General features: G+C 41.3%; 1 pseudogene; it reads right to left on the reverse strand.

Moving 5' to 3' along the window:
• Nucleotides 1-5,941: 5,941 nt before the first annotated feature.
• The window catches only part of LOC147727969 (E3 SUMO-protein ligase KIAA1586-like), a 54,306-nt pseudogene continuing 32,947 nt past the window's right edge, over nucleotides 5,942-27,300 (reverse strand).

Raw genomic sequence — 27,300 nt, forward strand, 5'->3', positions numbered from 1 at the left:
AGAGTAAGCGCACGTTTCTGATATTTTTAATTTCACAATGCTTGTGGGTGTACAGTATGTGTTTCTGACTATTGTCTGTATGCGTCCCTTGTAGTTGTAACGCAGTAGGCAAATCAATAGGGTCTGTTCGGCCTTTCGATTAAAAACACGAGTGTATTGTACACACTTGTATTCCAATCCAACGTTCTGTATATATATGCACGCGCTAATGTTGCAAAGTGAACCGACTCCTCCCCCTCCCTCCACACACTTCCCGGTCTGCCATCCTGACACCAACTGTCCATCCTAATATACGTAGACTATTGTCTCTATGCATCCTTTCTTAATGTTGCAAAGTGAACCAACTTCTCCCCCATCCCTCCACCCACTTCCTGGTCTGCCATCCTGACACCAACTGCCAATCCTAATATATGTAGACTAGTGTCTCCATGCGTCCCTTATATTTGTCACGCAGCAACCAAAACAATAGGGTCTGTTCAGCCTTTCGATTAAAAACACGCGCGTATTGGACACACGTGTATTGAATTTTTGAATTTTGATCTTTATTGTTTAGTTAATTAAAACCATAACAAACTTTCTTTACTATATCCTCACCAAGGATAAAATAACTTAAACAGAAAAATCAAAAGGACATTAATTAAAATAAAAGCAAATTCCAATAATAACTTTCCTAAAACCATTAAATAAAAACTTCCTTCAGGCTTAGTCCTCAGTCTTAAGAATTCTTAAATGTTACATAGTCAATGACGTGTTTGCTTTCAAACCTTTTTCAAAGGCCAACACAAACTTTACCATCGTACAGTTCATTTGATGAGCTGTTGAGTCCAGGCCTCCGATTACTGCTGTCCTGCATGTGCGTATTCTCTTAACCAGAAAGATTTTCTTCAAGAAAAGCGCACGCTCCCTACTCAGCTTTTTACAATGACATATTATATGAATTACATTTTCCTTAGTGTAACCGCAGAGGCGACAATCAGTAGATTCAAAGTGCTTCCATGTCGGACCATTAGCGAGAGTTGGAAATCTGCCGAAACGCAAAGCCATCAATCTATTTTTGATAAATATAGAATAAGTTGTATCCAAGTAGGCCGCTGGAGTAAGAGTTTTGTAACTAATGATCACAGTCCATGAATGGGATCGATGAGAACAAATTTCTTTGTCTGTGATCAACAAGTGAAATTTAGCGGCTTTATTTAATGCCTGTTTAAATGAGGTAAACGGTAAATATTTATCCCATAAGTTGATAGTGCAAGTTAGCTCCAATGAACGGGACAGAAATTTATTTGCATCTGAGTTTTTTTGTATTTCCAGCTCCTGCCATAGGAATTTATTGAGATTATTATTGTTGATGGCATTTTCCTTTATTCGGTACTAGACCTTGATGCAAGTGTACAGTCTACCCAGCGATTCATTCATTATTCCGAATTCTAGCAGCATTTGCGCTGGGGATGCAGACCTTGGAAGTTGGAAGACCTTTTTATAAATTTTAGTAATTAGATTGTTTAAAAATTCGGAATCCTTACCATGCATTGCAACACTTGCATAAGCTAAAGTGGGTAACGTTTTACTTGCAATCACAGTTAGGAGCAGTTTTAACGATGGGCCTTCCAATTTTTTTGACAATGTGCAAAATGCGAATAGTAAGGTCCCTGCTCTTTTCGTTAAATAATTTTTCCGCTTGTTTAAGGCAAGATTGTCATCAATGTAATAACCCAGGTATTTATTATAGGATACCCTTTCCAGATGTTTTCCTTCAAAGAGCATGTTATAATGTACTGATCGTCAGTTAGTGATTAACATTGTTTTGGTTTTGGATGAGTTAAGAGCCAGATTATTAGTAGTCAGGAAATGTGAGGTTACTGTTAGCAGCCTAGACAGTCCAATTTTTGTTAAACTCAGAAGCACAATATCATCTGCGTATGCCAGGTGAGTACATTGAAATTTGCCCAATTTCGGGGAGTTTGCATTACAATTATCTAACTTACCAGAAAGATCAGAAAATAAATAAATTGAATAAATGTGGAGCCAGGACGCAACCCTGTTTTAGTCCAATTGTGGTATACACTTTTCTAGATAAGCGGGATCCATCCCCTAGTTTTACTTGCTTCCATGTGTCTGAGTAAAATAACAATAGGCCCCTTAATATGCTCTCCGGAATCGGCCATGCTCTTAGCTTTGCCCACAACAGGTTCCGGTCCACACTGTGAAAGGCCGCTTGCAGATCAATAAAGCACAGGTGCAGGTCCTGTTTAGTGCGCTGGCATCTTTCTGCAACCATTGTGATTGATAAAATGTTTGAAATTTTTCTGATCCCCTCTCTGAACCCGGTTTGATTTATAGGAATCAGTTCTTTTTCACTTGACCAGTTTACCAGATCTTTTAGGACTAACGATGCGAAGTATTTCGCTTCCACATCCTGTAGTGCTATTAATCGGTAGTTGAGTGGATTAGATCTGTCTCCGCCTCTCGATATGGGCATAATTATGAATCCTTGCCAGCTATCCAGAACTTGGTTGTTAATCTGCACATCTGCAAATAGTTTCTCGAAGTGTAGGCTCCAATAGTCAGGTGCATGTTTGTAGGTAGCTTGCGGAATACCATTCGGTCCCGGTGCCCCATTACTTTTGCCCTTTTTGATTATTTTTTTAATCTCATCCACAGAATAAGTACCATATCTAACCTTAAGTAAAGATGTTTCGGTTGGAACTATTGTTAAGAGGAGACCACAGCCTTCTCTTCAGTTATAGATTTGTTAGGATTTTTCAAAGCGAGTTGTTTCCCTGGGAGTTATGATGAATTTTCTTTGAATTTTGACGAGAGAAAGGTAACCATTCTGATTCCTGCACGTTGGCAGTAATAATATTTTGGACTCTTGTTAATTAATTTATTATTTTCCAAAATGTGTTTGAATTTGGGACCTTGGTACTGTAAAGCAATTTAGACCAAAAACTCTTGTTTTTCCTTTTAGTAAATTCCCAGACTTCCTTTTTGTATCTTTTTTTTGTTGTAGAAATATATCCAATTGGCGTCCATCTTTGTCAAGCAACTGCAGCTTCTTATGGGTTTTACGCAAGTCCCTTCTTAAGTCTAGCAACTCCTTCGGCAATTTACTATTTGGGCCAAAGCTCTTTGCCTTTGTATCATTTTTGTCTTTAATTTCTCCAAAAAGAGGGACCATGCTTGTATCATATTCGTTGGAGCGTTCCCTAAATCATCCAGCATCTTCTCTCTTATCGAGAACCATTCATTTTTATTTGTATTTGTCCAGATTATACGTTTTTGATTAATTGTCCCTAGTTGGCCCCCTAGTATATACGATGGCTGGAATCTTTCCATGAAGAAGCTGAGTTTAATGTGTTACATCCCATGATCACTCAAGGGGGGGTATTCGATATAAAAACTCACTAGTAAGGGGATTAATGAAAGACTCACGATGGTAAAGTCCAATGTTGATTGGGCATGTTGGCCGTAGTAAGTTTTTTTTGGCGGACGATCTTCCTCGGTCCTACCATTCAGGACTCGCATGCCTAAATATTCAAGGTCTGAAACCAATTGTATGCCAATTCGGTCCTTGCGAATCCTCACCCCTCCTTGGAACTGTTGGGGAACACTCCAATACATGTTGTCTGCTGATAATATTTCGTCTTCCTCTAGGGAGAATATCAAATTTGAATTGAAATCGCCGGTTACTATTATGTTCCAGGATGGTTCTGTGCTGCGAAGGTCCAATATTACTTTACATAGTAAAGCATTTTTTTTTTTTAACTCGGAGTTTGGGTTGAGTATAATAATTGATTAAGATTGTCGTCTTATTATTGGGAACATTAAGTTCTGAAAATGTAATTAATTGGATACTTGAATCGGGTGACTTAAGCTGTTCCGAATTGATTTTTAAGGCTGCCGACACATAAACAGAAAGACCACCTTTGGCCCGGCTATAGTTTTTGCTTTTTTCTGCACCAACCGTGTAGTGAATGAAACCGGCTAACGGAATTTCTTCCTGCATCCATGTTTCTTGCAAGGCGATTATATCACAATTAGCCCACTCATCTAAGGCTAGTCCATCCTCTAACAACTTTTTGGCTCCTGCGATGTTCCATGATAGTACATGAATACCATCACTTGCTGCTTGATTTACCTTGTTTCTAATTGGTCAGATCTTTATCATTTAGCAGGCTAGGAAGCCATTTCTAATGATCCATTGTTAATTGTGACTCCCCAACTATTTCTACTTCCTCCTCCTGCACGCGTGTATTCGAATCCAATGTTGAGTATATATAACCACGCGCTAATGTTTCAAAACGAACCAACAATTTTGGAAAAGGTGATGGACAGAGTTTCTGAATGATGCAGAATACTCCTACCCAGTCAAGAGATCAGGGCTTGATCCATCACCGTTTTTTAGCTCACTGCACCATCCCAGCTCAGAACCTGGCTACATGCAAATTAGTCTGTTCCTGTCCCAGTGCATGATGGGAACAGGGCAAACCAAACTACCAAGCCAATTCTTATTCTGGGAAGGAGACAAGCTTCCGGGGACCGGTTTCTGGCATTTCAGCCGTCGTCGGCCCGGCTTGCTTGAATCCTGATGGTGCAATGAGCTAGGGACTCACGTCTGAGTATACCCTCCCACACTTAGTGTGGATAAAATCAATTTTGGAAAAGGTGATGGACAGAGTTTCTGAATGATGCAGAATACTCCTACCCAGTCAAGAGATCAGGGCTTGATCCATCACCGTTTTTTAGCTCACTGCACCATCCCAGCTCAGAACCTGGCTACATGCAAATTAGTCTGTTCCTGTCCCAGTGCATGATGGGAACAGGGCAAACCAAACTACCAAGCCAATTCTTATACTGGGAAGGAGACAAGCTTCCGGGGACCGGTTTCTGCCATTTCAGCCATCGTCGGCCCGGCTTGCTTGAATCCTGATGGTGCAATGAGCTAGGGACTCACGTCTGAGTATACCCTCCCACACTTAGTGTGGATAAAATCAATTTTGGAAAAGGTGATGGACAGAGTTTCTGAATGATGCAGAATACTCCTACCCAGTCAAGAGATCAGGGCTTGATCCATCACCGTTTTTTAGCTCACTGCACCATCCCAGCTCAGAACCTGGCTACATGCAAATTAGTCTGTTCCTGTCCCAGTGCATGATGGGAACAGGGCAAACCAAACTACCAAGCCAATTCTTATACTGGGAAGGAGACAAGCTTCCGGGGACCGGTTTCTGGCATTTCAGCCGTCGTCGGCCCGGCTTGCTTGAATCCTGAAAACGAACCAACTCCTCCTTCCACCCATTTCCCGGTCTGCCATCCTGACACCAACTGTCCATCCTAATATATGTAGACTATTGTTTGTATGCGTCCTTTCTTAATGTTGCAAAGTGAACCAACTCCCTCCCTCCCTCCACCCACTTCCTAGTCTGCCATCCAGACACCAACTGTCTATCCTAATATGTGTAGACTATTGTTTCTATGCGTCCCTTGTAGGTGTTGCACAGCTACCAAATCAATAGGGTCTGTTCGGCGTATGGACACGCACGGTTTTTAATCTAACGTTGTGTATATATAAACACGCGTTTAATCGAATCCAACGTTGTGTCAAAATTTCAAAGCAATCGGTGAAGAGCTTTCGGAGATTTCTGATTTAGAACGAACGAACATTGACATTTTTATGTGTCTGTTCGGGCTTTCGATTAGAAACACATGTGTATTCGACATGCGCGTATTCGAATCCAACGTTGTGTATATAAAAACACGTGCGTATTTGAATCCAACGTTGTGTCAAAATTTCAAAGCAATCGGTTAAGAACTTTCGGAGATTTACGATTTTGAACAAACGAACATTTACATTTTTATCTATTTGTTTTATATAGATAAGCCATAAAAATACCAAACACGATAAAAAAACATGTAAAAATGATTTACATTACTTAGAAATCTATTGCAGGATTTCCCAAAACCCTTGAAGATATTCACTGTGTCTAATTTGCTGGGGTTTCTCACAACAATTTTCTTCAGCAGACATTCTACCTTTTGCCAGCCAACTCTTTACATACAGCTTTGCGTCAAATGTTTCAAATGGAGGACCAATGAGTTTTACCCATAAGCATGAAGAAATGGTCTCTACAAGAAGATAGTCCCTTGTTGGACAAGCAATGAAGTTCATTGCGCTGAAACCTCTGTCGCAATCTGCATTACTTGCTGGCAGGGTTTCCATGCAAACTACTAACTTTTTTTATGCTTCAGGGGTTTCCATTAAAGTCTTTGAAAAGTCTAAAAGCTTGTATTGTATCTCTTGCTGGCAGCTGAAACTCTGAACACAGCTTCTGGAAGTCTGTTTCACCTTGAAGAATGCATTCATCAACAGCAGGCAAGTTGCCTGCATCTAGCACTCTGAAGCTGCCTATAAGTTCTTTCTCAGAATCAGGGGCACATCGTTTATTGATATTTACAGACAGATTTTGGTAAAACAGATTTTGATTAGGGCAACAGACCTACTTCTTCCATGGAAAAGAGGAATATTCTTGAATTTGCTCTCGTCAACTGCTCTCTTAACTGCAGAAGCAAACTACCCTGGTGAGTACTTCATTGCTCTAAATATGAGGACTTGACTGACCAAAAGTCTGTGGGCATTAACAATTGTAATGTCCCTCCTCTGTAAGGAGAGTGATAAGTCTTTGAGCTCTTGAAGTGCGTTACACATTACCCCCAAATCTCTGATAAAAGAATAGGATGTAAGCTTCTCAAAGAGACCTTAATACTTACTCCGGTCTCTTCTGGTTCTGGATGGGTCTTTAGAAGCATTCTCAAAATGTTTGCACAAGGCAGGGAAACAGTTCCAAAAAGCTTTCACAAATTTGTAACTGGATGCTACCCATCTAGTATCAAGCATCTTCTGAAGCTGTATACATAGCTCGCTGGTGGCCAGATTTTGCTCTCTCTGATTTTTGGGTGACATGCTGTATATGGCTTACAATGAGTCCATGAAAATCTTAAAGTGATTGAACCCTGCAACATCATCAACTGTATCTGCCACAGCACGTTCTAGTCTGTGAGCCAAACAGTGCCATGTCAGTAAAAGATTTGGAAATTCCGTTTTTAGCAATGCTGCTACTCCTCCTATTTTACCAAAAATTTCTGCTGCTCCATCTGAACAAACCGCAATCAAACTCTCATGTAGCAGACTTTTTGTGAGTCCAACTTTTTTGAAGTAGCTTAGGAGAGCTGTCTTTACCCCAAGGGTATTTGTTTCTGGCAGCTCCTGAAGGCCGAAATGGATGGTCACTGGCTTACTTTCATTTCCAAAAATGCCACAGAGGTAGATGATTAAGGTAGACAATGTATTGCTAATAGAAGTGCTCTCATAAATTAATACTGTGATCTTCTCAATTAATACTGTGATCTTTGGTTTGTGTTGTCTGATATAACAGGCCCATCTGTGTTGCATTTCTAGTGCAATGTGTTTGATTATTTCAATTGCAGTCACATTGCTGTGCAAAACACTGCCCATGGCACTGTCACTCTTTGTCTGAAGGAGAAATAGATCAGGGTGGTCCATGAAAGGGTGATCTTTTTTGCCAGGTAGTAGGCAATGTCAAATACCCTGCATGTGCTCTCCATATGTTTTGCATTACATTTGTGTACTGTCGCCACCAATGTATTTTTCTGCTGAGCTTTAAGAATGTCTTGAGCTGCCAAGTGAGTAGCGCTCGCCTTATGCTCCATAATCTTCTTCCTGAGCTGTTTCTGCCTGAAAGTTTTTCCATCACTGGAAGGACCAACCTTGCCATCTGCCTACCCTTTACTTATGCGTATGCCCTGGGTGTTATTGTGCACTGAAATACCTGTTAAGTTAGCCTGTTTATAGGAAGAACATCCAGTATTGCCTGACATAAGGTACAACCATTTATATTCCTCTTGAAAGTAATACCACTGTTTAGTGTTGCAGCAGTCAGGGAGTTTGACAGTTTCTTTCTCTGGCACACGTTGAAGTTTTTGTAAAGGTGGACTGTCCTTGGCAGACTTTTGCAGAGTTTTACAAGCCTCATCACTAGCTGGATGCACTGGACAAGACTCCCCTCTAACACACTGGTGCTTCAGTGATTGTAGGAAGTCAATTGTTGAAGACTGCAGAGACTTGCAGAGGAGAAACAGATAAGCCACTAGTAGCCATGTTATAATTTAGAGCTTCCTTCTAGAAGGCTGGACTGGTATATCTGAAAAAGAAAACAAAATCTTCCTCTGCGGATTTTGGTTTCCCCGTGATAAGCCTTGCGTCACACAACGAGAATATTTAGCCTCTTATCTGCAACAAAAATTGAATAGTTCACTCCAGTGATCAACACACTGCCCAGGGCACTGCCACTCTTTGCCTGAAGGAGAATTAGATCAGGGTGGTCCATGAAAGGGTGATCTTTTGTGCCAAGTAGTAGTCAATGTCAAATACCCTGCATGTGCTCTCCATATGTTTTGCATTACATTTGTGTACTGTCGCCACCAATGTATTTTTCTGCTGAGCTTTAAGAATGTCTTTAGCTGCCAAGTGAGTAGCGCTCGCCTTATGCTCCATAATCTTCTTCCTGAGCTATTTCTGCTTGAAAGTTTTTGATGTTTGGTGTGTGATGTTTATGTGAGTTAAACAGGGTTGGGATTACCAGCAACAATAACTTTAATTGTGTGGTCTCCTACCCTGATTAAAATAAAGACGAAAGGCACAATGTTAAGTTACTGTCTTAGGTGTGGCGCTCTTCCGTGTTCGCAATTCTACCAGTCTAGAGGTGATTCGTCAGGACCTAAAGTAAAAAAACTATTTACACTAAGGTGGACCGGAAAACAATAATGATTTAATGTTTGGGATTTAATCCACCATGACTTACTCTGTCTAATGGCTGGTAGTACTGTTTCTACCTATTATGGAGAGAAAACCACATATTAATGTATCATGTCAAACCAATATCACAAATATCAAACGCTACTGTCCTATTCCCTGTGTTTCTAAATCACAGCACACAGTGGTGAGGTATTACAGGCATATAAACACCAGGTGCCCAATATTGAAGTGGTCACATTATTGCTCTTGTGTGTAGTGACCACATCCGTGTATTAAAAACCAAAAACTGCAGAAAGAGCACAAGACTCACCCTAATTGGGATATACTACTGCTTCATCAATCCCTGGCAGGTCAAGATATGAGGAACTTCCCCATATACTACAGGGGTATGCAGATAAAAAGGAACAGTTAAAAGCTGCCAACTTACTATGTTAATAGTGTTTTAATTGAATAGACTAGAGGATTGGATATGTGGGCCTCCTTAGAACATATAGTGACATGCTCCTACATCACGCTATCTGGCACATAGAGAAGTGCACATCAATTAAGGGTAGCTCATTAACATTGCCCACATCATTAAAAAGTAATACCAGTTATGGTGGAACAACACAAGCTTCATATTTGTTACTGAAGTTTGGATAAAGAAACCAAAAAAGCGAGAGGAGGTAAGGAAAGTGCATCTGCCTAGTTGAATGTTTTAAACTGGCTGGGAAGCCCTTTAACAGGGGTTGGCAGTGCGGAACATCCACAGAACATAAAGGTCAACAAAGTACTCACGTTTGTGTAGTACAAAATGTGTCCAAGGACCTACCCACTTGCCGGGACCGTGAGGTATGTTGTAGTGAAAAAGCCTGGTTTAAATACCTCTGCTCCTCCTCGTTAACTCCTGATTGCTACCGGATGTTGCTGGACCGCTCACGTGAGGAAGGACAGTCATTGTGCTGTTCTCTATACTGCAGGCGCCATCTTGGAGTGGGTACCCTAATTTGAGCAGCTCATCAGTTTTTACATTTGGAGGCTATGGAAACTACCCTGATCCGGTACATGGTTTTGGAGGTTGTGGAATTAATAAAGCACTCAACCACCCGGGTATCCTTCTTATTTTAAATAAAAGGTATATAAATGGTGAGCGGACGTTAGGCTACTTAAGATATATATTGCTCTGCCCCACACTGTGTGAAATGCAGATAGGAGAATAACCTAATAAGTTCTGTGTCGAGTTTAAGTGCAATCTTGGTTGGCAACCATCGTGAGATTGGCGGGTTCTCCGTTCATGGTAAATAGAAGAAAAGGAGGAGGGGGCCATTTTGTAATCTTTGGAAAGATTGGGGGCCATTTTGGAGTGGAGTAAAGTTCACAATAAGGCTACATTATCATCTCCTGAAAAGTATCCCCAATATGTAATACCACATAAATGTGAATCTTAGTGTACTGGGTCTAATGAAGGGCAATAGGTGTCAGTGATGAAGTGATAAGATGTTATTCCAAGGGAGTTTTTGAGTGGGTAAATCGCTCCAAGGAATGTCCTCATTCAGTCCTTGTCTGCCAGAAGACAGACGATACACCCATCTTTGTTCTTTGTAAAACAAAGCTTCTTTGCTGATTTTAGTGAATGTTTCAAGAATCACTCAATGAAAAGAGTCTGGTGAATTTTGGGTGTTAAAGAAGTGTGTACACATTTTGGTATTCACTTTATGACACCGGAAATTACTGCAATATTTGGTGATTCTCACTTTGATGCAGCTCCGTGGTGCTTACTGGAGGTACCTGGTGATCTTCACTATTCTGAGTCCAGATCATCCTCAACCCAGTCCTGATTTCTTCCTTATTCCCTTTTTACTTTCTCATAAGACATGCTTCAGAACTACAAGAAGTGATGAAAGTAGAGAGAGGAATTATGGAAATGTCGAAGAAGAAAAACTAAAGCTATTGTTTGGGACAGAGATCCTTATTTTAAAGTATCAAGAGAATTGTAAGGGTGCCTATTTATAGGAAGTTGGCTCCAGAAAGTAAGGACTTGGAGAAGAACTTCCTGGACTTGAATTAATGAGATTTCTGCTGAGTAATCAACCAATAGTAATGATTTAATAGGCTCCTTAGTACAGTGATGTGTAATTGGAAGAACCCTGATTATCCTCAGTTTATTTATGACCAGAGGCAACCATACATGATCATCAGGTCCTTGTGGATCATTGTATTTTCTGGATATGACATGTCCTCTGAATATAACGTATCTCACTAGTTGATATTCCAAAAGAAACTACTATACTGATGAATTGCCAAAGGTTTCACATCCAAAATGAACATACATAGATTGGCTGTCCGCATCCTGAAATGTTTAAACCTCAAAAAAAGAGTGAGATTGAAGGGTTTTGGACAGAGATCCTATTTGAATCAATGGACATAAAAAATATCATGGAGATAAATGAACACTTTTAAGATGGGTGATCAGATTCAATCAGTGATATACACTTTACTTGTTTGAAGGTTGTGGACTTGCCATGGAAGGGAGAAGCCCTGGAAATAATAAAGAGTTGGAGGTATGCACTCTTAATTAGCACCACCACCTAACGTAAAGATGTACAATCTCACAATGTTAGTTATAACAACTGCCTTTGCTTTCCTATAAAATGCCCGAAATGCATTGCCAAAACCAGAAGTAATGCGAGATTTACCCGAAATATTTTCCATAAATAAAATCCACATGATCAAACATTTTTCAACATCTTTGCTTGTAGTAGTCACTGGCTTCTCTCAATTCACATTCAAACAAGTCACTTCAAATGACTGCAGAGCCCTTTCATAACAGCATTTAATTTCTACCTGAAACAGTGACATGAGCCTGTAATTTATGAAATTACTTAAATTGTTTCTTTGTTTTGCAGTAAATGTGTAAAGTCACTTACAAACCACCAGTGTGATGCACTCCTCACAATATAAGGGAATAGACAGCACAAAATTAGATGAAACCCATCCAAAAACTGCTTATATATATATATATTTGTGGGAAACATATTAAAACCTGTTGTTTTCTGCAATATCATATCTCCAACAACATCCTGAACTTTGAGCAGAGTTACTGGAGCATGACAGTGTTTCGTCTTCTAAGGTATGGGTAGAAATGGATAATTGCCTAGAAAAGTATTAAAGACATCCAATGGTGATGATTCAGCATTTTGTAGGCCCACTTTCCTCACTAAATATCTTCCTCCGACTGACCTTTCTCATGCGCACTGAGGGTTGGGAGACTCAGCATTTCACCAGTTCCTTGCTAGGTTTTAGGATTAGCTCGCCACACAATCAAGGAAACAGTTCAGTGTGGGAGAAATCAGCTGTTTTATTTATTTATTTTGATATTTTGATTGGAGCCTCCCTGTTGCTGGAGCCCGTCTAAAAGCAAAGAGTTATGGGCTAATGCTCACATTATCGCCCTTTTAAATGTTATTTCTAAATATGGTTTTATTGTTGTCTTTTATCTTCTGTCCTTTTATGGCTTAAGGCAGCAATAAAGTGATTGATTAATTGATTGATTGATTGATTGAAGGGCATGTCACCAGTCAGTATCAATTAAAAGTCTAACCTATTTGGCTACACAATAGGAAATAGGAATCAGTAACTATAGTTAAGAATGTTTATTGCAAATTGATAATCAAGTTCAGATACAAAACTCTTAACACCATGCTATAAAGGTACAGAATAACAATGGGTAAACCCAACCTCCGACAGAAATGAAGGCAGACAAATATTAGGCAGAAAACAGTTCAGTTAGAGCAGATATAAAAACGAGAAATACAGGGATGCGATGCCCAGAGAAAAGTCTAAAATTCTCTCATCTATACATTGAATAATCTAAATCTCTTAAATCAGAGTCCAAGCTAAGATGATGGTTCAGTACCCTAAAAAATCTCTTAAATCAGGGAAGTTCCATAAAGGAAATTAGATCAACGAAAGCAAAATTTCAGTAGGAAGGTGTCAGCATTTCAGAAGCTCATTAAAGAGTTTTCTATGGATCAGAGAACAAGTGTTAGTCTAATTCACAATCAGGGCTGGACTAGGAACGCAAACCAGCCCTGGCAATTGAGTCGCACTGGCGTGCACGTTGAAAACACTGCTGCTGCTTCTGTTACAGGGGGCCGATAAAACCGCCCCGGTAACAAAATCGGCCCCTGCTCCAAAGCCCGTACCCGCTACGGCCAGTCCAGCCCTGGCCGGCCACAATTAGGAAAAAGGTAAGCATAAGGGCCTGATCCTCGCAAAATCATTAGGAAGGGTAAAATCAGAGGAGATGTCTGCAAGAAGTCCACAAGAGAGAGTCTGCAAATGGTATCTGAAAGAAACCGGGAAAGGTTTTTAATTCAATGGTATGGACACTCAGGGGCCTATTAGGATGGCTGGCGGACTTTCATCCGCACGCCACCCTAGCGGTGCTGAGACTGGCCGCCAGTGGTGCGGCAGTCCTGCACCTGCAATTAGGATGCAACAATTGCAGTGGCATCACCCATGCATAACATTGTGGCGGGCGGTGCACACAGCACTGCGCAGTGCCTGCCACGTTGTGCATTCAAATGCAAGGGGGTTCCATGCAATCAGTGGCAATCCACCCGACATGCTAATAGACCTTTAAGTTATAACACACAAGGGTCCTCTGGGTAACAACCCTTTGAACGCATTATCAGGGGTCCATTGTTTTCATCCATTTCTCATGTTGCAAACTGCAACATCAGGGAAAAATCTCACACTGGCCATGGGGTTGACATCTTCTCATGCAAAGGTTAGATCATAACATTTCTGAATAGGCCTTTCAGTTGACACTCTGGCTCCGTGTGTTATTTTATAAAGGTCTTCTTCTCAGTCTCTCTCCTCTATAACTAGAACAGTGTTATATCTATTCTCAAACTAACAATGCATGTGAATATCTGCAAGAAATATCACATTAGCAGAAAATGGAAACAGTATTAATGTAGCATGGTGAAATACAGGCCTAGTCAGAGCAAGTTAAAGCATTAACTCAATGGTGCACATTTAATGTGGGTGCAAATGTTTGCACAAATACATCAAAAATTTACATTGCATGTAACATACAGTAAATCTTTAAAATGATCCTGTGTAAGTATGGTTAGGAACTACATTTAAATTAAATATACAAGTAACTTTAATGCGCACTTTACATAAGCTCTTCATCGTTTCAAGTGAAATCACATTCTGCATATATGAGGATGGTTTCTATTAAGTATGCTAATCAATAAATGTTATTTAAATTATTAAAACACATATTATGAAAGTCGAATTTCATCTTTATAGTAAGCACATTGTCTACTAAGTAGGGATAGTTTATTTCATCAAGACTTCAAATAATATATCTATCAGTTATGCTAAAAAGCATAAAATAAGAGTATCCTCTAATCCTACAATGAATGCTGTCTTTAATACTGACGTCAAGTGCGATGCCTAAATAATTGTTAAATCACACAAGAAGCATGGGCTAAGTCCACGTTCACGTCCTGGATCTATTAAATTTTTGTGACATATAAAGTGGGGACAATTTTGCTCTGCACCAGTGGTCCTTCCCTATCTTTTCACAGCTGCCACAATAATGTGCAAAAACATTGTAAATATTTTTATTTAGAATTAAAACTTTATTTCAAACGAAAACAACTTATTTGCTTAACATTTTACTTATTCATTGCTAATTGTCAAAAATATATGAAAGTCCTCCCTAATTTTGGCTAGGGAATTTCTAAGACTTATTATGATTGTTTTATGCCCTTGTGCTATTGTTTATTTATTGAGGTGCCTTCAGGCTCCGGTGTATCTAATTTTGTGTTATAATGTACATTTAATTAACCATCTAAGTGATTTTTAAAAGCGTTATTTTATGCATTGAAAAAACTTCTGGTTTTTGCTTTTTCCATGTGTGCTGCCTTGCGAACTCACTACCTTGTGATATTGCGCGGTGCAAAAATTAGGTAAGGCACAATTTGAGCCAGTTTACCAGTTGGGAATTCCTGAATGGGGACTAATACGGTTTATCATGTGTTATACTACTTCTGAGATGTGCAAACTCTCGGAAATGAAACCTGCTGCTACCACCATTGGCAGCAGGTTTCACCTCCCACAAACTATAGGAACATCTGCAGTTTGCTCTCAAATTGTATTCCTATTTCGTGTGCGAAGGGGGTCCAAATCTGGATTGTCACTCCCATCCTAATAATGGATCTAGAGTTTCTCCTAAGTCTTGTATGCGTCTTTTTCCAGACTGTTTGATTAAAAAGAGAGGCCATACAAGGTAGGAAGAAAGCAGACCGTCTTATTTGACGATACGTTTCATGAAGTGCTGCTTAGACTTAGAAATGGGCTGAGAATGTTTATTGGTTCGTTCAGCGTGCGTGAGTTATCTAGATGGTAAGGTCTATGTAAAGGATACTATTTTCCACCTCAGCATGCTGCTGGACTCGTTTCTTCCCTCTCTCAAGTTCCAACTTCCTACACAGAATTTCTTCATACTATAATTTTCTCGTCACTCCTACACAATCCATTCCACTTCCTTTTGGTCTCTGCATTTCTCTTTTTTGTAGACCTAAAATTAAAATAGGTATCCAAGGCGTGCAAAGCTCGCCAATCCCATCCATGGTCTCTCCTCCATTTCTCTATGCATTCTTTGGCAGGTCCTTAGTAATAAATTAGGGAGTCTTCACTGGTAACATCATTTTTAGGTTTGGGCAAGAGAGACTTGGTAAACTCATGTAATACAAAGCATTTATATATAAATCAATACGCATGGGTCGGCCCTCTTCATCAATTGATCTGTTCAACTGCCATGCACTTTTTGCTCCTGCCATCATGACACACAAGTGGGTTATTGGGTCAGCTGACCTCAGTTCTTTGCTCTCTGCCACTGTGAGAATTGCATTTTCTCCTGAGCATAAGTGCACAATTACCTAAAAAGAAGTGCACTTCAATGCAAGGCCAAGGCAGGTAGGCCATTACTTTAGGTTGCCCATACTTTTTTTCCCATCCTTTATCCCGTTTATTTTTTATTCATCCTTGTGTGTTTAAAATATAGTTTACATTTACTAAAGTTTGCGCGAGGGCTCATGTGGCACATTTTTTCCTTCCCCCAAAGGCAAAATGTAATGTTTTGGATCTTGTTCCACCATGCTGACACCTGCGCTCAGACTTGGGGCCAGGCTCAGAGTTTGGTAGATGGGTACTCTATCACAAGGGTGAAGGATATCCCATCCAGCTCATTTCAAGTGCATTATATGTTAATGCACTTGTAACAAGGCAGACAGGCTATCTTACTGTAATATTGATTACAATAAGTCTTAGAAAGTACCGGTTCACCAAACTTTAAATGAGTCCAATAGTAAATAACCCCTCTTGCCTTCAGGATACAGTAATGCAAGGTAATATTATCTTCCGTTCCATTAATAAGGATGATACTTACCTGTCATATGCATTCAACATAAAAAGGGTTTGTATACCTGCTATAAGTAAACCTGCTTGCTAAAATTAAAATCTGGACTGCAATTAAATGGCAGACCTTTTAGGTGGCACCTTGTTTTCAGTTTTTTTCTTTTTGTGTCATATTTTTGCAATAAAATAAGAAATAAAAATCGCACCAGCTTGTGAAAGCAAGACCTCGTGGTTTTGCCAGTGCATGCTATTGCATTTATTTCACCCACAGATGGTTCCGCATTGATGGGAGTTCATCCGCTCTTCATGATATAGTCATGCCATAACTTTTGTAACTTTCTGGTGATGTAAAAGAATTTAAAGGCAACTTAGCAAGATATAAGAGAAACATTCACTACTGAACTGCGGTCAAGGGATGAACAAAGTGAACGTCACAAGAATGAACATCTGCTATTCCTTCCAGTGAGTGGACCAGATTGGTGCATTGAGTAAAAGCTTCCATCTTCCAAAACGTGACTTTTATTAGGATACATAGCCCTTAAATTGCATTGAAATTATTTCTTGGGGAATATTTGAAAAAAAAACACACTCTATAGTTTTTATTCAGGGGCATCGTTTTCTTCTTTCACGTTTTACTATTATTTCTGAGAAACCCATATAGAACTCTATTAATTAAAACTCAGCCAGACACTTTGGCTCTGTAAGATTTAAGAATGAGCACGGCTTTATCTCATCGGTGCATTTATAGCAGCACTCGTCCTTTTAATTAAGCATTAAGCCTCTCCAAGGTGAGCTTTATCATCCCATAATGCATTTGGTCTTCTGCAAATCGTCCAAATGCACATTATATGATGACAAGCACTTTAGAGGGACCTTAATTGTGATTTTTGTGGTTTGATCCTTTTCTTTAATAGATACTTCATTTTTAAAATTTTAGCAAATTTTCGAAAGTTAATTCTTAATGGCATTGCTTTAAACGAAGTTAAATCAACCTTTGCTGGATTTGTAGCATGCCACACAATGAACAAAGTGCACTGCAATGATTTTGGCACTGTGTTTTACAATGGTTAATATTCAAGGTGACCTTTTACCCAAAGAACACGAAAGTCTTGTAAACCTGAATGTAACTAATGACACTGTTTTACAACTAGACCGGTGTACCAGCATAAAAATTGGATCAATTTAAATGAAAATGCCACTGCCGTGCAGCCTCAAGATGAGCTTCGGTACAATGCCTACCCTACATAGTACTGCACTAAAGAACGATGTCTCCTGTAATAAAAACAAATACAACAAAGCCAGCTCCAGAATGTGTCACTATACAATTGTAACATACAACATGTAGTATTCAGATTGTGCATTTAAACGTACAAATAGACTGTGATTATAAGTGGTTGTGTGAAACTATATTGCACTCAAAATATAGACCTACAAAAGTATTGCATTCACTGCATAACCTGCTCTACATAGCCATATCTATCTATCTATCTATCTATCTATCTATCTATCTATCTATCTATCTATCTATCTATCTATCTATCTATCTATCTATCTATCTATCTATCTATCTATCTATCTATCTATCTATCTATCTACCACCTTCTATATTTAGCTATGAATATAAATATATATCTATATATGGATATCTATTGATTGATCAATAGATAGACAGACAAATAGATAGATAGATAGATAGATAGATAGATAGATAGATAGATAGATAGATAGACAGATAGATAGATAGATAGATAGATAGCCACTCTGTAGTTATAGTTAGGGTTTCCATTAGATATGAGTTTCTCAGATTTTTGCTTGCTAATAACTTTGTCATCGCTTGATGAATTTCCAGAAACCTTTGCATACCTATTCTTTTTTCTACATTGGGTGATGATGCAAAGCTTTGTGGATTCAGTTAAGGGCAAGCAAAGAACAAAGGGGGCGTCCCAAAACACATTTTTCCATCAATGTATTTTTCATAGACCTTTTAAAGAGACGTACCATGGTACTTTCTCGAAAGTATCTAGAAAGTGCCATGGTAGTTATTGAAATCTAAAAAACAATGCCACCGAAAACCAAAATGAAGCAAGAAAATGAACTAGTGTGAAGCAATGACTTTTGATAGTATTAGAAAGGCATGAGAAACACCCATTTATAGTCACATGACATAGCAAATAGAATCCTGGCTTAGAAATCAAATTAGGAAGTAAAGCATTATGGGATCGGTTAATACTACAAGTGGGCTATAAACACAGCCCAATACTACTAAATACTGCTACAAAGCATAGTGACTCTGCTGACTGTTAGCAATAGAGCTCACATTCTATAAGGATCTATATGGCTGTTCCAGGAAATGGTACTTATGAGTTGAAGTTAGATAATTTAGGAGATATGTAATTAGGTGGCCTGGCATAAGTGATGTCATTTGTAAAAATATGCTATTCGCATTGTTGTGTCCCATGCATTGCTTTCCACATGTCAAATTATTTTGTTAGATATATTAACAGTTGGGCATGCACAACATCTATGGGCTTTTTAACAATCCAATTGATTTGGTTTTGGCTAGTGGTTCTTGATGTCTACTACCATAAGATATTCTTAAACTGTAAATGTTCTAAATGATGACATAGTAGTGTAACAGATAGGGGAGTCGTGTATGAAAAGACATGAAAAGGAAAATAATGATGGATTGACTTTGTGTTATGTTTAATAAATACAATCAGATTTCACTGTAATAGTCTATTATTAAATTACCATCTACGATGATGCCATCATAAGGGACAATACTGCCATATTGCTCTATTATATTGCAATTTTGTCTGAAAAATGTGAGGAGGTGCTGTGAAGGGACAGATGGACCAGGTGCAGCGGCATAGCTTGGGTGGGGCCGGAGGGCGGTCTGCCCCAGGCCGCACTATTTTGAGGGCGGCGGCCGCGCTGCACTGGCCTGTTGTGGCAGCCTTTATCATTTATGTGGGTACACTGACCCACAGTCAGTGTACCCAAATAAATTATAAAGGCTGCCACAACAGGCCAGTGCAGCGTGGCCACCGTTTGAAGTGGAAGCACTACTTCAAAGGGTCTCTGCAGTGATGCACTCAGTGCTTGCTGAGTGAGAAAGAAGTTGTGGAAGGTTCCAGGTTCCTGCGCCTAAGTAACACCTTGGCGCAGGAATCAGCGGAGGAGAGAAATAATTCCTGGAGCCTCAGGGATGCTGCGCCACACAAGAGTTCAAAAGGGCTGAGATAGGGGGCGGGTGGGTCATGTGACGTCCCCTGCCTCTGCCCTTTTGAACTCTTGTGTGGAGCAGCACCCCTGAGGCTCCGGGAATTATTTCTCACCTCCGCTGCCTACAGTGGCAGTGCACTGATTAATTTTTCTGCTGACTGACCTCGACCTTGCCCCGTGTCTGCTGCCAACTTGAAGACAGAAGGGCTGGGCAGCAGCAGCATGTTCCTGTGATGTGTGGTCCGAGGTCCCTCATGCGCGATGAGTGCCCATAAAGTGAGGTGAGGTCAGTGGTAGAAAGGGGCGGGATTGGCAGGGCACGGCGTGCCCCTACTTCTATAATTTAATGGATTCGTTTCCCCTACTTTTTGTTTTAAACTCGCATCTCAGGAAGGCAGAAAAGGCCAATAGATAAGGCTAGGTGTTCCTGGCCGTTCGGGAATGAAGGAAAAGGCTTGTCTCTTGCTTCTTGCTCAGAGAAGACAAGTGTGGTGTCCATTTCTACTGCTCTGCCGTGGGGTGCTGGCCTCCCCTCCCTCTTTCTTACTCTACCTCCCTCTGTTTTTATCTTGTTCCTCCTCACTTACTAAAAACCGTGACTTCAAGAATCGGTTATTGCACCCTCTTTCCTCTCTTTCCGTTTATTTGTTTCCCTCTGAAATGGATACAAAAAAGTAAAAAACACTTTTACTGGACATGTCGTCTTTTTCGGACATGTTTCTATTCGAAAGTGCAGCCTGGGGATGGAGAGAAATAAAAAGTTCAAAATGTGAAAAATAGCAATATAGAGCAAGATAGAGTGGTTGCAAAGTGGCCAGATTGATGTTATTCACACCCAAACACATTAGCTACTTTTGTTTTCTTGTCTTTCTTTGAACATTGTTTTCCCTGGGTGGGGAAGTGCACCATTGCTGGAGGTACTGTGCAACATATTCTTGATGGGTGGATTGCAAAACAAATTGTGTACCCCGGCTATGTGTTCAAGGATGTGGTCTTGTTAAACTATACCGCTTACGTTTTGTGAGGATATAAGCAATGGACATTGAAACAGGTTCCTTCCAGGCCCTGTAGATATGTCCTTAACCTTTTAAGGCAAAAACACATTAATTGCTGAATAATGAATGTGAAACCAATAAGGTAGTCATGTTTCTGCTTACATTTCACATGCTTTACTTAAACTTGACTTCCCTATGAGTGCTTGCTTTTTCCAGGATGCTATTGCTTTTTTTTTTCAGGCAGCATTTTACTTGTGTGCGCAATTTGAATTGTGTCCAAGTGTTTATAGCAGTGCGAGTTTCTCTTAGTGGGGCAGTTTAGTGTTCAGTGGGGGAAAGAATGTGGCACAATGGCCAGAGCTACCAAATTTGGAACTGGGGAGCCTGGTTCAGCCTTCATGACCAGACCCGCAGACCACTCTCCTAAGGGAGCACATTCCCAAGCGAGACCTTAGAAGGCCCCACAAGACCTTAGAAGCCCTGGTGTCATTGGAACCAGCTGGTGGATCCTAGCGGTGGCCAGGGTGGGTTAACCTTGAAAGGTTGACAACCGCAATTAATGCTGAAGTTCAGCTCCATTCTTGCCGACAGGCCAATGACGCATCACACCCTAGAGCAACAGTGTCTCTGTCACTGAGGTCACAGGACCCTTGAGTAGGGTGGCTCTAGAGTGGTGCGATTAGTGCGATCCGTTGCTGACTTCAGGTGGGGGCGTCATTTTTGCAAGTATATTATGTTTCTAAAAGCACTTTCTGCCTCCTTCCTGGCCTTCAGCAATTTTCAGCAAACATAAAAATGTCATGATAACTGGTGATTAATGTTCTTCCTAAAGGGAGATGGAGTTTTGTCAAGTGGAAGTTTTGACTTGTGGAAAGGTAGTGCAGAGAGTTTAATGTTCCTGCTGCAAAGAACATGTACCATGCAGATCACAAAGTGCACATAAAGTAAATTGGTCAGTAGGCCACTGATTTTATCAGTGAGATCCTTTTATTACTTGCAGCTTATAAGTCAAAAACTTAACATAGAACTAAGCATGGGCGAATTTTGCAAATCTCGCGTTCGCGAATTTTGCGGATTTGCGAACTCGCAATCCGCAAAATCCGCGAATTCTCGCAAATTTGCGGATTTTTTTTGTGTTCGCGCGGGTTTCTGCCAGTTCGCGAGGGTTTTGTACAATTTCGCAAACGCGAACTTACCTGTCGGGTCGCAAGTTTTGCGAACTTGTTGTTTCTACGTGTCCAGCCTGTTTGGGACACTCTTCTTCATCACTGCCACTCTCTGTCACCACTGCCACTCTCTGACTACTCATGCCACCCTCTGGCCCACCCATGCCACCCTCTGTTTCATCACCGCACCCTCTGGTTGTTCAGTGTACATTATTTTCGGCAAAGCAAAGCACACCTTCCCTGCCTCAAGTGACCTGAATTAATTTGGGGCTGATTAATGTGTCACAGAATATTTTTTTAGCTGGCACCTGCTTCCTTAGTGCTTCCTGATTAGTGATCTTTTGCACTTGCTAAGTGCTTTCATTGTTGCAAAATTAGTTACAACACCTGCCCTGCCCCAACTGACAATAATGAATTAGGGGCTGATTAATGTGTCACTGGATTTGAACTTCCAGCCTGGCTCCTGCTTGTCTGCCTTAGCTGTAATTCAGGACCTTTGTGTAACTATTCTGAGGGTCAGAGCAGGGTCACATAATAGTTGCAAGTAGGCAACTGAACTCTGGAGGGGCCCCTCAGGAAGCACTACAGGAAATGGCTACTAATGATGAGCTTGAACTTTTGAACCTGGTAAGTAGTTTCAGTTTTGCTAAGATCGTATTTCTGCAATTTAGCGCTTATTCGCGGGGCGCGAAGTTGAACTGGGAAGCCGCGAACTCACGCGAACAGTGCGAGCAAGCCATAAAATCTGCTGCTCGCGGATTTGCGGATTTTGCGGGAAATTCGCGAATCTCGCGGATTGCGAATTTACTGAAAATCCACAAAATCCGCGAGCGTAACGGATTTTCCGCCCATGCTTACATAGAACAGTGAGCTATTAACTGTCATCTAAAAGCTGCATGCAAACTGCAAGGTATAATTTAGAGCGTTGTGGTTTTCCCCAGTCTTTGATTATCCTAATATTCCAAAAAGGTTTCATTTGAATAGCAATCAATTCTGGTTATTAAAGAGAACCCCCAACCATGGTATTACATTCTAAATTCAGAGTTTGTGTTTCTCCAGACCAATCACTATTAAACTATACTGACTACTAGTATGGTTGTTATGTGGCTCCTACACCTTGTAGTCCTTTGTCTTATGTAACATTTCCTATACAGTGATTTACACACATACGATTGATTGTCTCTGTGTAAAGTGTGTTTTATTATAAATTGCTCCGACACCCTACACTGGTATCAGTGGTGCTGTAAATCAAATTAAATGCATCAGAGCCAGAGTTTGGTTACGGAGACTTGAGGGGCACTGTTAAAGCGTGGTAGTGAGGGAATATGTGGTGGAGGGAGCTGCTGGGGGCACAGGGATCCACCAGCGATAAAGCCGGCCTTGCCCTTGAGACCAGTCCACCTCACCCATTGGTTACTCCATTTGGCTTGTTTCAGCAGTAGTAGCTGCAACTTACCAGGGGTCTGCAATGCCGGATTTGCATGCACGCCAAACTAAGCAGATAGGGGACAGGGAACAAGGACCCTACACAATCGATGATGTTATGAGTGAGATGTCACAAACAGGGTAGGTAGAACTGATGTAAGTTTTGGGTTTCCTTCCGCTGCTTTTCCTTTAGCGGCGTAGCTAGGTGGGGTATGGTCTAGCCCTGGACCGTGTCATGTATGTGCATGTAACTTGCATGATCGAGGTAACTATTAACGGCGATACTACATATCTCTCAGGACCTCTTTCAGGTGCTCGCCGTCCTTTTTCTCCAGAACCTCCCCAGGGGGGTGGCAATCTGAATGATAGCCCTGGGCGCCACAAGCTCTAGCTACGCCTCTGACCAGGTGTCTGTGGAGATGCTAATGGAAAAGAATAATTAGAAGGTGTACTGGAGTGATAGATGCAGTGGGAGGTGGTGAAGAAGCTGGCAAACCAGAAAAAGCCAAAGGCATTGCATTTACCAAAGAAGTGTCCCCTGCCAATCTTGTTGCTTCAGCCTCTTCTATCTCCTTCTTACGCCTTCTTTCCACATGTGCAAACCTGGTGAAATACATTGTCTGCAGGTGTTTTCCCTTTCCTGTGGTCTTGAAGGAGTATTGTTTAATGTGCCCATGGGAAATAATTTTGTATGTAGTAAGTTTGGAATTAACTTTTTTACCTCCAGGTGGCAAAGAAAAACAACCCAACACAATAAAGTCCTTGAATTATTCCCTCGGGCCATCTCTTCTTAGAAACAAATTGAAAAATAAATACAAATTAAATGAAAAAAAACAAAGGTTTAAGGTAAGTTAGTGTCAGAAAAAACAAATGTATTGTTTCTATACAAAACCAATTTAAATTACACAAACAAACATGCAAAAGTTATGGTTATAACTTTATAGTTATAATTTGAAGTTATAATTTACACCCTGCCCAAAACTTACTATATATTGCTCAGCTCTGTACAGAAAGTTGTTAACTTGCTAACCAGATTAAATTAACTCCAACTCGGCCCTCTACCATGCACCCTCTTTTCATAAATGATATAATTTGAACTGTCATGAATTTTGTTATAACTACTCTGATTTAATGTGCTATAAGTGATCTAATATGAAAGGGTATAAGCAGTGTATGGGGAAGGCATGAGTTATAGTTAATTTAGTCTGGCAAGCGAGTTGATAACACTCTGTACAGAGGTGAGCAGGTTATATAGTAAGTGTTGGTCAGGGCATGAATTAGAACTATTAAACTCAGTTAGGGCGAAAGCACCCCTTCCACTTAGATTTTAGCCTCTGGTTTGGGGTACCTAGGGCCCTAAAAATGTCCAGGAGGGAAACTGGGTGGCTCCTTTCCTTTTTTTTTTTAGCCTTTTAAGGTTTGGGGACAGTGACCATGCAGCCCCCTGTCCTTTTTATTGAATTGATTCTGGGAAATGGGGTCTCTGGGGTCAATCAAGGCTCAGGAAGGGAGCTGCAAGCCAAGCCACCCTCCCCTTAATATATATGTTTTGGCCTCAGGGGATACGGTCTTTAGCTAAAGGCTGTTTGCAGCATGGGTTTGGCAGCCTGCCGGGGGTTTGGCCAAACAATCATTCAATCAGGGAATTGTGAAGCACACTACTCACCTGTGAAGGTCTCAAGGCGCTGGCCAATGGACAACCCCTCACTGCATACAGTGGAATAGCATACAAATAATTGGCCTTGAGTGTAGTTGCATACTGTGGAACAGCGTATAGTAGAGAGGCGTAGAATGGTGTGGGGTACAAGGGAGTGGAATAGAGTGGAATGGCAAAGAGTGGCGTGGCATAGCGTTGAATAGTATAGAGTGGAGTGTTGTAGAGAGGAGTGGCATACAGTAGAATAGTGTAAAGTGGAGTGGTGAAGAGTGGAGTGGCATAGAGTGTAGTGTGGTACAGTGTGATAGCGTTTGGTAGAGTAGCATAGACTACAGAGGCATAGAGTGAAGTGCCATAGAGTGGAGTGAGGTACAGTGTAGTGGCATACAGCAAAATAGCATAGAGTGGAGTATCTTTGAGTGGATTGGCACAGAGTGGAATGGCGTATAATGGAGTTTTGAACAGTGGAGAGTCGTAGAGTGTATTGGCATAGAGTGGAATAGCTTATTTGGAGTGGTGTATAGTACATTGGCTTAGAAAAGAGTTGCATAGAGTGGAATAGCTAGGAGTATGGTGGCGAGAGTGAAGTTAAATACAGTGGAATAGTGTGGAGAGGAGTAGCATAGAGTGGACTAGTGTAGAGTGCAGTGGTGTAGACTGAAGTGGCATAGAGTGGAGCAATATAGAGTGGAGTGGCATAGAGCAGAGTGAGGTATTTATAGTGGTGTAGAGTGGAGTGGCGATCACTGTGTCTTTTTCAACAGTGTAAAATACATATATACACACGTTCTACAGTATGTTTGACAATAGAAGCATACTATTTTAACGTTTAACCTTGCTTTTTGAACTTATTTTATCTGAAAACCAACATTTGCAGTGTATTTTCTGTGTTTGCAGTGACACCGGATGCTGTAATGACATTGGTAATAGCAATGAACGTGTTTTTTTAGACAGATTTAAAACACAGATATGCACACATTGTACAGTATTTTGAACAATCGAGGTTTACTAGTAAAATATTTAAACTTCTGTGTTTGTTCTTAGAGTCAATAACTTTTATTATGCGGGAAAGCATCTTGGTACACAGCCCAGCTGCCACATCAACTTGCCGGCAGGGCGTACTCTCACAGCAATGACACAGCGTCTGGGGCTGCACCCCGGAGGGCGACCCCGCGTAGATGAATAAGCTCTAAGAGTAGCCCCGTCTGAGCTATTACCACCGCTTTTGTAGGAAAACAAACAGGAAAAGCAAAGACCCCCCTCCCCCCTGACATCCCCCCTTCCCACTCCGCTCTGCATCAGCTTCTACCTACAACCTTCACTCTCAAGGATCCACCAGATCTACCAAGCAGCACTCAAACAGAAGACCTAACCCCCTTAGGCTCTAAAGGAAAGAGTTGCAGGATTTGTAGATACTTCGGGCATGTCACTTCTCGAAGGTCTTTAGAAAGGAGAAGTAAGAACGGAGCCCAGAGATTTGCATATTCAGAGCCCTTCCCATCCATGCCCAGCGAGAGCCGTTCCATGGCTAGAATTTGCTAAAGCCTTTGAATCCTATCTCGGGGGTCGGGTAAGGCCAGGGAGCCCCATTGCGCCAATAGAACCTGCCTCGCAGCCAGCAAAGCCAAGGCAACCTGTCTACCCCTCAGCCAGCGCATGGGAAAGAACTTAGGGTGGGGATGCCCCAACAGCACATGCTCCGGCATCCGGGGGAAAGTAATCTGAAATGCATCATCTAACTCATCCAATACCCTTTTCTAATACCGCCTCAACTTCGGGCAATGCCACAGCAAGTGCACCAGTGTCCCTGAAAGGCCACACCCCGCCAGCAGAGGCCTGACTTCGTAATATCCCATGCCTTGACGCGCACTGGGGTATAATACCAATAGGCCGCCACTTTGTAGGCCGACTCGGTACCGCCAGTGTTGGAAGCTGTGTGATGTGCGCGATAAAACGTGCTCCCACTCCTTTCTCGTCAAGGGACGCCACAGCTCCATTTACCAGCGGACTTGCGCTTTCATACGCTGCTTCTTAGGATGACGCAGAATCATCACATACAGCTTCAAATGCTGTCAAGGGCCAAGACACAGAGGCTACATTGGATGGTTGGGTCACCCAATGCGCCACCTGCGAATAGTGGAAACCGTCAGCCTACGGCAGCTGGAAGTATTCTGTACATAACCGGGCAAACGGAATCAGGCCATCCAGGTCAAAGAGGGAGCCCACCCTCTTATAGCCTTCCTCTCGCCATCGATGGAAGACTGGAGACGCGCATCCTGGTGGAAAGTCCAAGTTATCAACGATAGGTGTCATTGGGAGGGGAAAATATTCCACCCCTTGCGCTACGCCAATTGGTCCCATGTCTTTAGGGTCGGGGAAGTCACCGGGGAAGAATAAAGACCCCAAGCCCTACGCTTACGTGGCAACCACAACTTCCGCCATATGTTACAACCCGCCACCGTTTGGTCCATAAAGTTCCAATGCTTGCTAGACAGGGGCCTGTTCCATTCTACAATATAACGAAGACAGGACGCTTGAAAGTACACCGTCAACAAGGGAAATCCAGCCCACCTGCCACCTTCG

Source organism: Lissotriton vulgaris, chromosome 3_1 (genome assembly GCF_964263255.1).
Source record: "Lissotriton vulgaris chromosome 3_1, aLisVul1.2, whole genome shotgun sequence".
In the NCBI taxonomy this organism is placed as follows: Eukaryota; Metazoa; Chordata; class Amphibia; order Caudata; family Salamandridae; genus Lissotriton; species Lissotriton vulgaris.